The 12458-nt window shown below is 37.5% G+C and overlaps 1 long non-coding RNA gene across 1 annotated transcript in view; it reads left to right on the plus strand.

Moving 5' to 3' along the window:
- The window catches only part of LOC130172859 (uncharacterized), a 28310-nt gene extending 16645 nt beyond the window's left edge, over nucleotides 1-11665 (plus strand). Inside the window, exon 3 of the long non-coding RNA XR_008828340.1 lies at nucleotides 11538-11665. This is a non-coding gene — a long non-coding RNA (uncharacterized LOC130172859). The remainder of the gene's footprint in view (nucleotides 1-11537) is intronic.
- Nucleotides 11666-12458: the final 793 nt, after the last annotated feature.

Here is a 12458-nt window from a genome sequence, read left to right on the forward strand (position 1 = left end):
TTTTATACCCCACCATTTCCACACAAAGTTATCTTGAATGTTTTTAGTATCAAATAATCCCAAATCTTGAGAGGAGTGCATGTATATAAGCTCATCACTCTGGATGTGTACAGGAAATGATTGTGACCCTAGGACAGACCCAGAATGTCCTGCATGGACTACATCTCCCAGCTATCTTTGAAATACATTGGGATCCTCCAGGTGGAGCAATAGCAGGGCTGAGGTGCTCTGGTTCCTGCTACCCTCACCCACATGCTGTGTGGTCATGCCTCTCTTGTTAAGCTTAAAACAGCAGACAGGAATTAACCAGCTGCACGTCTTAGATTTCCACCTGCACTTTTACAGCTGTGTACAGGCAATCGGCCTGCTACGGCCAGGAAATTACAGCTATCCTTGGGCTGAAAACAGTACCCCTGTTTGAAAACGGAAAATGAGAAGTAGTAGGGGCCATTTTGATAACCTTTTAGATAACACTAATGTAATTATTATTACATTTTGCTGTCTGCATGTTTGCCTAATTCTGTTTATGACTGAAATTCAATTCCAGCTTAATAAAACCATCAATTTCTTTTGGTTACTTCACCAATATAACTTAGAGTAATGAACTCATTTTGCTGTTGTATGGAAATTTTGTCTCATTACAATAATTTTGCCTGATCCACTCGGCAGCCGATATTAAGAGTAAGGCCCTACAGACATAGACTGGGTTATTATGCTATACATCACAAAGTGCATTAGGCTCATAAAACCTGTCAACAATAAGGTTGGAAAGTTTGTGCACATGGCCCAGCAGGTTAATATATTTCCTCCAAACACTGACTAGAAGTGTCCAGGCTATATTGCTGCTATACAGAAACCAATTTGCTGCTTGTTGGGAATTCTAGACTCAATACCCATCCCCCCTTCACACACATTACTTATCCTTAATCGACACAGATTTGTTTCCCATCAAATCGGCTATTTTAGTCTGTCATAATTTCTGTACAGAATGTGAAGTTGATCTATTTGTAAAGTTGAAATCTACATTCAGATTCACTGGGCAATTTGGTAAACCTCATGTGGGAATACAACCCTCTGTAACTGGAGATTTTTTCATAAACATTCAGAGTGAGTGACGGTGAGTGAAATTAAATCAGTTCAAGACACAGTGTAATGTTTTGTCGTCATAAGGTTAAGACCACAGTTCATTCAGCATCACAGACTTTGTATCGTGCAGTTGGATGCTATGTATGCAGAAACAACTTTCCAACAGCAATTCATCATCATTTTAACGACATCATTTTAGTGGTGAAAGCAACTCCTTACCACGGTTTTTAGACATGTGTAAGGAATATGCATTCTGTTTGCCTACAACTGACATCCCTTGATAGAAGCCATCATTCCCTGTGTGGCTGGCAAGTGAGTTGTACTCACACTTAGAAAGAACCAAAGTGGGGACAAAGATCAAACAACAGCGCATGGTAATTGTTTTGCAAACTGCATGTCAGCCTGGATGTGTGGTGCTGAAAGAGCTTTCTTTGCACAGCGCTTTAAGGCATCAAATGCAGTTCTGAAATAGCTCGATGCTTCTTGAGAGGGTAATCTTTTGTAACAATCAATTACAATACATTTCCCCCTCTGTCTAGGCACTAATAGCTCCTGTCTGTGCACATGGTGAGGCATGTCTAGTAAATATACACTGTTTTCCTTTTAAATGTCTTATAATATGCATGGGGAACACAGAAACACACTATGATAGAGGGGTTGAGCATCAAAGCTGGAGAAGCAATTCAGCTGAGTTTCTCAGTCAAAGAAATGAGAATGGAGCCGTTTGTGGCTTTCCTCCCATTAGCCAGATTGAATTACTGTGTTTTACTTTTAAGGGCCATCTGTTCTGGTTTAAGTCATATTTCTAAATCTGTCATGTTGTGTGTGCGTGTGTGTGTGTGTATGTGTGGAGGACGCGTCTTTGATGGGTGGGAACAGTTTTTTGCTGAAAATAAAATTATGTGTAAAGACTATTGTGACATCTGTGACTTGCATGGAAATGTTGTCGCAGTTTGCAGACTTTACAAGACAGAGGTCCGTCTAACAGTGCCTGCCATTAGCTGCATTGTAGCATGGCTGTATTGACAACTATGTGTAGTCAACAAATGATCCCTCTGAAGAAAGTTAATTACAGGACACCCATCACATTAAATGAACTTCACAATGTAACACAAGACACAAGCAGGTTTGTCCCCTTTTTCTTTCAGATTATGAAGGATACAGAAGCATAGAGACTGTATAAAGAAGGAAAGAAAGAAAGAGACTGCACTGTGATAAAGAGATGGAGTGCTGACTGATGTGGTTCACTCAAAGGCCGTAGTGTAAGAAGCTTCATATTGAATTGCAATATGAAAAGATTATTCAAAGGCCAGACGGTGTCAGAATGAGCTGAGAGATCTGCATCATAGTCAATGACTTATTTTCTCAATTTATGAGGATTACTTCGTATTTTTAATTAAGCCTTTCAGCGTTCTCAACTACACAAAGTGTTAACATGCTAGCACGCAACTAACTGTTCACTAAACCCCTCCCTCTAACACAGATTGTCCAATCATAGCTTAACAGCTCTAATGAGTCAGAGCAGGCCTGTCAAGCTTTGGAGTTCTCAACATGTTGAGGTGATGAATAAGGTTCTCGTGAGGAAGATTAGCTTGGAGTGTGGTATTTTATTTCAACCAGGGCGGAACAATATGCAAAAAAATGTCATTTTGACAGATATGGCGATTGCGATATTAGCCACGATTTTGGTTGGAATGGTCATTGCTCGTTTACATCTGTAGGATATGATTTGTAGGCCGGGGCATCTCTGTAGCACCACTATGCATTTATATATTACATTTATAAAGGTATGTTGTGACAGCTCCTGCAATTTGGATAATATTTTGATTAATTGTGCTGCCCTAATTTTAGCCTTCCCAAAACCCGAAATAGACAAAAGTAAAAGCGTAAGGAAATGATTAAACTGTGTGTTTTTCTGCTTCAATGTGAGCTGCTAACGTTAGTATGTCCATATAATTAGCATACTAATTACAGTAATAACCTAACCAACTGTCACTTCCAATGTAAGTAATGTAGCATTTCATACTGCATTAGTTTGGAATTAAATATAGCATGTGTTATGGAAGTTGATGCAGAATATAGGTTAGCATTAGTGAATGTGTCCTGCTCTTTATTAAATTTGAAGAAGTTTAGACTTGAGCAGCCCCTGCCTTTTATCAAGAGAGGGCTGCGTTCGGTAAACAGTCTGATTCCTTATCCTAAAAGCCTTTTCTCTTGTAAGCTTCAAAGTGATTGTTCGAAAATACAAACAACAAAGCATAAATCTAACCCCTGTCTGGGTTATTTTACAATCAAATATGAGCATGATTTTTCCCAATTATTCATGCAACACTAGAACTAACTAGACCTATATCCTATCCTATCTGTTTTTCTGTGTCCTGGTAATAAAGTTGACTTTTTGCTTTGGACTTGCAGCTTTGCTCTCAGTTTGTTAGAACTATATCATGCTTGTTGCCATCAAGTCTTTTATTTTAGTCACGCAGTTCGAATCAAAAAAGGAGTTTTCAACAAACTATTTGAGTTGATGTTGGCTAAATATACCTAGCTTAATTAGCTAGGTACTGCCAAGAAAATCTATTTGCTATAATTGTCAATTCAGGTGGCAAAATCATTGGATGTTCACTAGAAATGAGGCTTTTGTTGACTTCTGTCTGGATTCAAGGGCCGAGTGTTTCTAAAATGACTACAGAATTGCAGAGGTAAATCTGCCGCCATTCACCGTCACTGTTGACTGCATTTGTGCCATGTGACAACAGAAAGATTGACAGGTGTAGCAACAGCAATGGGTTTGGTTTTTAGCAAATGGCCAGTTATCAGAGTTTGATGCTTTGTGCTTTTGTAGTGTATTTGAAAAACATAAAAATCATACAGAGCCCTGGTTGAAGTAGTTTTGATTTTGTTCCTTCAAATGTGTCCAGACACAAACTCATTCAGTAATGCTACTCTTTCCATCAGATGCACTTAAATCTATGCAGGGGATACATGGTAATTTAGGATACCAGGAGAGCTTTTAATTTAATTCGTGCTCTCGGGCATACATTTCTGTCGTGTCATATTCTTTCCTCTTTCTGGGTTGAAATGCTGACAGGATCTTATACAAGTTAGGCCTGGAAGAGCCTCTAAAATGTCAGTGATCCACTGTGCCGTTGCAAATATGGAGGTGCACGGCTTTAGGGGACAAACCATTTCCCTGCCAGCAGAAAGACTCTCCAGGACAACCTCTTCGCAGCCCAGCAGGCCTTGCACTGTCACTGAGTCCCACAATTGAATTGAATGGTCCACAGATTACTCAATTATTTCTATATACCAGCCTTCCATGGCAGACTAAAGGCCTATTATTGGAGGGACTGAGACCATAGGAACTTATTACATGTGTGACCTTTTAAAGCCTTTCACCGTGATGGATCTCAGGTGAGAATTTACTGGAATCAATTTTTATCTGAAAGCTCGATGCTTGCTCACTGGCCCAGCCCTGTGTGAAACATTCACTTTATAAAAAAACAAAAAGAGAGAAAGGGAGAGACAGCCCCTTGACTACTGGAAATGGGCAACATTTTAAAGCACCCCAAATGCCTTTGTGTCCTTTCCTCCCAAATTAAAGAGACTTTGAAATAGAGGGCTGGAGGAAGTGCCGGAGTATTGTGCTTAATCAAGGTAGAAATACAAAGACAGAGCCGGTTCCCCAAAGGCTCACATCAAAAGGTGCATCCCACTTTGTGAGCTATTTAATCAGTTAAAACACAGATGGCAGGCTGCCGCAATTAATTAATCATATATGAGGCATCCTGTACCTGCTAGCAGAAAGTATGTCAGTGCTATAGAGATCTCATTTGGATTTCATTGTAACTATGTGCCACCAGAATAATTGCTGAATATGAATAGGACTAGCTTTGGAAGTTATGCTGGACATAATGTACTGAATTTGAACGACTGTTCTCCTTTTGTATCTTTTACTTTTACTTCATTGTAGCAGGGCAAATGTCAGTTATTACTAATTCTCTGTTGTCCGTGATGCTGCTTTGACTTATTTAAGTATAGCATATAATATAAAATGGATGTCATTGACATGTTTTATGTTATGTTAGAGAAACAATGGACCAATCTGAGTTTTGGGGGGAGGATTTACATAGATACCTAGCTAGCTAGCTAAATTCATGAAAAATGAAAACAAGCCTGAATGAGATTGAAGAAATAGCTACCTGTCCAACTGACACAACAGCATCTTCACATAATTGTAGAATTTATTCTAAAGACACATGGTTTAAGCACCTTACCAACTACACATATTTTGTTATATTTAGTTTTAGGCAATATGCATGTTTTAAATGAAGGAAAACTCAATACAATTTGCTGCCACTCACTCTATCCTGGAGTCACAGCTGTTTCATTAACTATGGATGTGTTTGCTCTTGGGTGAAAGTTTAAGTGTGATGTGAAATAGTTTTAAACACTTGGGTGTCACCTGCATAACCGGTGTTGATCATTGGTGAAAACAGATAATGCCTAATAAAAGAATTGGGCATTGGGTCTTAATTTGACTGGAAAGTAAATGGCTTGGTATATATCCCTGCAAAAAATTTGATTATAATGTATTCTGTCGCTCTACAATTGAATAAAGTTACTACACATTTAGTTAAAATACAAAATTACAAAATATCTATAACGCATTATGGTCATGGTACAATAACTAGCTACCAGATACTATGTATACAAGGCAGGATTTATATTATTTTATGATTAAAATGATTGTGTTTAATAAAATATTGAAAAGATTTCTTTGAAATTTGCCGTTTTGTGCCAATATTGTGAGGATTGGAAAAAATTGCAATCTCTAATGAATGATGCATGGATTGGTTAAATTTAAAACTGTTGTGTTTTTTTATCATATATGGAGTTAAATGCATTTACAAAACCAGAGTGCTGACAACAAAGATTGAAAGAACCGCTGGGGTGAAGGCAGGTCTATATTACGCTAGTGTTACATGATCTACAAATGATGTAGACATAATGATGGAACTGTGAAAAGGACCAGTGGGGCTATGATTCTCCAAGCATGAATGCATGGATTGTGCATTTGTGAAGTGGAGCTGTGGATAAATTGATTAATTAATTATATTCCACAGTGAATGAGCAGTTACTTGCAGAATACAGAATACCAAACTGATACATTCAATGCTTACATACAGTGCAAACTACTCCACACTTGCCTTTTCACTCATTCACACTCGTTCATAAGTGTAGCTGTTACATTTTGATTTCAATTTTTTTCTGATTTTAAGTTTTTTTGCGGGGAAATGTCATACATGAAATGTTTCCACATAATACCATAGTGTCTATCCTTAGGAGCATAATGAGACTGCAACAAAACAAAGACATCATCAAAAATAATATACAGTATACATCCTCTCTGGATCATCCATACTCAACAAGGTGATGCGCGCTCTCTTTCTCTCTCTATTCTTTACGAGAGGAGAAAATTGCACATGTAATAAAATCCAATTTTATATTTCATTCTGAGAACTACAATAAACACAAAACAAGCAGTAAATAAGCTTTTCAAAAAGCTGATTACCAAAGCAATTTATTGCCAAGTCCAGGACTGTGTTAAAGCAGAGCAGCGCTGGAAAGTGAAGGGGCCCACATTCCAAATCTTCTCTCCCTCAAGCTCTTTGCTTGCCATGTTATTAGCTGAGCTGCTTGGTGAGGAGCCAATCTGATCAACTTATTTTACTATATAATGCTCTCGCTCCCGCTGAAAGCAGTTAAAAAAGGATTGTGATTGAGGTCATCCTTGCATCCATCACGGTGGCAAACACTGCTACGTATATTACCGAGGTCTTTTTGTCAGTGTGTGAGTATTTGGTACAACAGAGGAACAAAACTCAACAGACACAAGTGTATTGTCATTTTAACCTTTCCATAGAGCTAATGTATCTGAATTATGCATGTTTTATTCATGACCAAGCACACCTGTCCATTGGGCCACGTGGTCCTTGTTAAAACTGTGGTCAGGGTTTAGTAAATTGGATCACTGCAGTATATAAAGGCCTACACTCTGTCTTCACCTGTGGAGAAATGTACTAAGAAAGAAATCCAAATACATTACCAAAGTAAAACCATATACTCAGATTACTATTACTATGGAGTTTTTGTTCACAAACAATGATGAAACACAGCAATCATGTGAAAAATATTTTAGGGTTTTTGTCTGCAGCATTGTATTGTAGATATCTTAAATTAGCTCCAACATTAGGTCGGGATTGAGGAATGAGCAAAAAGTAAAAAGTCTGCATAATATTTTTGAATATAAATTGAGGCAGTGATGGCACAGGAGAAAATGCTATGTGGGGATTATTCACAGTTATATAATGTTAGGAAGAAAACCAGGCGCTTCTCATTTTGGTCACTTATCCCTCATTGTAAAGGTCTGTATATTTCATTGCTGGTGCAGCAGCTTAGGGGATACATTTCAAAGCAGCAAATAAAAATTGGCTAAACTTCCAAAATTAGCACTTCAAAGTCAAACATGATTTGCAGCGAGGGAAGGGGTGGAAGCAGTGTGACTGTGAAAGTGCGTTTGTAAAAGGCAACTCTGTGTGTGTGTGTGTGTTCGCGTGTGTGCGTGTGTGTGTGGTGGAGCTGATGTACAGAGTTCAGCATTAGGCCTTAGAACCAATTTCTAGGCAAATTGGTTTCATTTAAGAATGAGATCACAGAGTAAGCAAACCTCTTTCAGGGCAAGTTCATGCATCTGTAGCCATTTATTTCAGTTTTATATGCATTGCTTGGCACAGGCTGTTTGTAGGTAGAATATGCATAATCTTAGCCATGGGCACCATGCTATAGTTAACGTGTTCACATTTACCTGTTATTACCATGAAGTTAAATAGTTTCTTGCATTTTATTGCATTCTGTCAAAAAGAGCTTCAACAGTAATTTAGTGTTTTGTTTTCTATATTCCTTCCAGCACTGTTGTGGAATCAGTGCTAATCAAAGCCACATGCAGCTAATTGCCCTCTCCAGTCTCTTGCACATAGCACAAACAGGCCCATTAGGCATCAGTGGAACATATGTTGGTTGGTTTTTGATTGGGTGTGAAAATCTGTTTATTTTTAAGGGGAATAATGGTCTCTTCACCACAGTTAGCATCTCCGTTCTTATTTTTTGAAGTGTATTCACCACATTTTAAAACAAATGCTGTAGCTTTATCTCTGAGGCTGTAAGGTCGCAGCTGTCTGTTTGAAGGACAGCATAAATGGTTCATGGGTAGAGAATATAGATTAACCATTCAAATTGTTACATTAAACATTACACATGCAGACACGAAAATAAATCACTTATTTCTAGATGAGCAGTTGTCTTTTTTAATAACAGTTTATTTATTAACAGTTACAGGCCAGATTCCACTTATGTTTACTTAATGATGGACATATCCAAAATTGTCCTGAATAATTCCAAACAATGAAATCCCCCTCTAGTTATTTTCTATTCAGTGGAAATATGCATTCAATATATTTAAAAGGTCATCAATTCCAGCTTCCACTAACATGATAAACAAGGACTTACTACTCTAATCCATGCATGTTTGAGCACTTTTTCAACTTTTCGCACACTGCCACTCTGTTCTTAACTCTATGTCTCCTCTGTTTGTTTGTTTGTGTTTCTGTTGAAGTTTTCTAACTCAAAATCTGTGTAGTTTTGCAAGTGGCATGGCTAGGGTTGGCAATGGTCAGTCCGTTGGACCATCAACTCTTTGGTCCACACTGAAATATCACGACAAACTATTAAATGGACTGCTATGAAATTTTTCACAGTCAATTTGTGCAGATTGTGAATCCAACTGATTTTGGTGAACCCTGACTTTTCCTCTAGTGCAACCATGAGTTTGACATTTGGTCATCTTGTCATGCAGCCCAGTATCCTATGAATCATGTTCGTGCAGGTTGCGATTTCTGTACTTTGCCAACATTCAGTGCCAGTGTAGGAAGCAGTGTGTCCTTTATGTACTGTAGCAAAGCGAAAAGTGAAGAGTGTAGAGGTTGGTGTAGTGAGCGGGTGTTGGGTAGAGTTTTTGTTCCATCACAGACCTGCATTTAACGTTTGTTTTTATTGTAAGAGCAATCTTTCTGTAATGTCAGACAGTTATTTTAGTCACCTAATCTTAACCATATATTAACCATAGTGCAAAGGCCATAACCATATTTTACTTACCTTAACCATCCTGTAGTTGCCATGTCCAAATAATGCACACACATAAAAATGCATTGTTACAAAACTTGTACATAATCCAGGGTTTTGTAGAATCATTGAATCAATGTTGTATCTGATGATAAGGTCCAATAACAGCCATGCTGGGGTGCTTTCATTATTGTAATACTGCAGAATGATTATCATGCTTTTTGGACTTGACAGAATATGATCTTTTGACTAGTAAAGAAGAGACATTTCCAATCTACAGACTCTCTGTGCTGTCAAGGAAGTAGCGTATTGTGGGATGGAAATGATTGTCCAGAACTGTTATGCAGATAACAATTACAATTTCCCACATGGCAATAATGAGGTTGATTCCTCGCCAAGAGTTGGACACCACACCGATTTAGAAAATACACTGGCAGGAGGTTACTTTGAATATTACCTGTGGTAATCAAAATGCATAACCTAGTATCACTTCCTTCTCCCAAAAACTCTCATCCATAAAATTAAATTCAGTATAATTAGAGCTGTTGCAGTGTTGATAGATGCAAAATGAAACACAGAATCACTAGTTTCACTTAGAATTTTGGCAGCCTTTCCACATATCTGCCCTCCTTGTGGTTTCTATTCTATGTGCACCCTTTATGACCATGCTCTGCTGACAGCTGTCCCTATGTCAATATGAATGTCTGTCAAGAGAGATTATACATCACATGAATCGAGGCAGATAATGAGCAATAGGGAAGGGCACTTTTTAACACCCCCGTGTGTGCAACATATGACGCAAGCCAAGCTAATTAAGCAGATGCCATAATGCAGTAATCAGGAACACAGAGGAGGTTGGAGAATTCACAAACTTGAGTCATAACAGCGCAACATTTGGTGCTTAAGAACTTCTCCACCAGTACAAGCAGATGGGAATGCCAAGCTGCAGTGCATGTGTATTTATGTGTGGGAGCATGCCTGTGTGTGTGTCATGTGTTGTAATTCTGGGTTAGTGTGTCTGTGTGTGCATGCTATGTTTTCTCATGTGCATGTGTTTTTATGATTTTAGTATTAAAATGTGCATTATGGCTTGTACACTTTAAACATATATATATATATATATATATATATATATATATATATATATATATAATTTTATTTTTTTCTATGTGCACCCTTTATGACCATGCTCTGCTGACAGCTGTCCCTATGTCAATGTGACTGTCTGTATAAATATATATATATATATATATAATATATATATATATATATATAATTTTATTTTTTTCTATGTGCACCCTTTATGACCATGCTCTGCTGACAGCTGTCCCTATGTCAATGTGACTGTCTGTATAAATATATATATATATATATATATATATATATATAGGGCCTACATGTGTAAAAGCCAGAATGCGTCTGTGCGCGCATGATAGAGCACACACAACTCTGAATCTGTATGTGTGTATGAATTTATAGCTGGGGACAGTGTTACCTGGTGAGGTGTTTTCCTCATTATTTTTCCAGAAAATGAGCAATCAGCCATATTGCATGGAGCCTGATTGTTTCCCTCTGTAAATCAATCCAGGAATTGCAATTAAAATGTTCTCTTATGTGGTATAATTGATGTCTACCTAATCCTTTATTTGCACACCTGCCGGTGAGTCTGAATTTTTAATGAATTTCTAATTAATGCTCTTTGCACACTTGATTTATGTGTTAGCAAATTATATTGCTGCTCTGTGTCCTGCTGGTAGGAAAGTGCCTACAGAATGTCACACCTGGGTCGAAATCTGAAGTTTGCTTGCTTCCTTCAAAAAGAAAGGATACTGACTAATAATTTATAATACAGCAGTGGAGGTTGGACAAATGAAATGTTTATAATTATTCTGTAATAGTTGTAGGCCCTTTTCAATGCCCCTGACAGCACATTCATACATCAGCTGAGCCACATTTAGCATGCTGTATGACTGTGTGCACCTGGGATAAACTCCCCTACCTTGCCTCTCTTATTATGATTGTACTGCTATATTTGGAGCCCTTACATCATACACTAACTGTAAGGTATGGCAGATGTGTTGAGCATTTACACAGGTGGACATGACGTGCAACCTGTTTTTAACACAGTGATGCTATCTTTGAGGCCTGCATTACGTACACCGTGCACTGGAGATTGTAAGGGTATCATACAGTTTTCCAGGCGCTTTATAACATCCCACTAAATCAAAGCTAGTGATGTAAGATGACCAACTACATGTCTTTTTGGTTTTCAGGGTCTAACATGTCACATAAGAGGTCTGGTAAGATGTGATGTCATTCTACCAGAGTGAAATTAAAGGCTGCAGGCCCCTGTCCAGACTGATGTATGGCCTATTACCCTATTACTGGACTCGAACTTGAATAAAATGGATGATATGATCTAAGAGCTCTTAATTTTTTTAAGCTGTACCCATTTACATTCTGCTTATGTTCTTGCAAGAAAAACAAAATTATCTCAAAGAATGATGTTTGTTTTCTCTAATTAGTTCTGTTGTTTCACCATGCAAAAAACATGACTGTTTAAAGTTTTGCTAATAGTAACGACAGCAGTGTTGTTCATTTAAATTGACCCAAAGTGGATCTAAAATGCTTAATATGATAAACTAGAATTGATTAATTGATTAATGTTTTCTTCTTTTTAAATATTTTAAACGTGAATCTCTTTGGGTTTTGGACTACTGGTAAGACAAGAGAAGCAATATGACAATGTACAAAATTTGACATTTTGTACACTTAACAGTTAATTGAGGATATTAACAGCAGATTAATCTATAATGAAAAAGATTGTTAGTTCAGCCATGTAATAAGCTAATTGTATAAATGGCTCAGGTTTGCGTGACCTACGTCCAAAAAGCTATAAATTGCCAGCAGAATTATTGAAATCAAAACTGGTCGTTAAGTTTGCAGCATTGGTGTGTCACCCTGCAGTCATAAACCTTTCTTGCATTTCTTAGTCTATAAAAATCAATCAGATCTTTTGAATATTTTAATGTTTCAGCAAGAAATCACAGGTACACATATAGCTGTTTATCACCTACATCATGTTATTTGCAGCAAATAATCTTCACAGTATTTTTGCCCAGTATTATTATTTTTTTTATAGTTTTAGTAATATATATCTATGTGTGTATATATATATATATATATATTAATAG

The sequence above is a fragment of the Seriola aureovittata genome, chromosome 1 (genome assembly GCF_021018895.1).
Source record: "Seriola aureovittata isolate HTS-2021-v1 ecotype China chromosome 1, ASM2101889v1, whole genome shotgun sequence".
Classification (NCBI taxonomy): Eukaryota; Metazoa; Chordata; class Actinopteri; order Carangiformes; family Carangidae; genus Seriola; species Seriola aureovittata.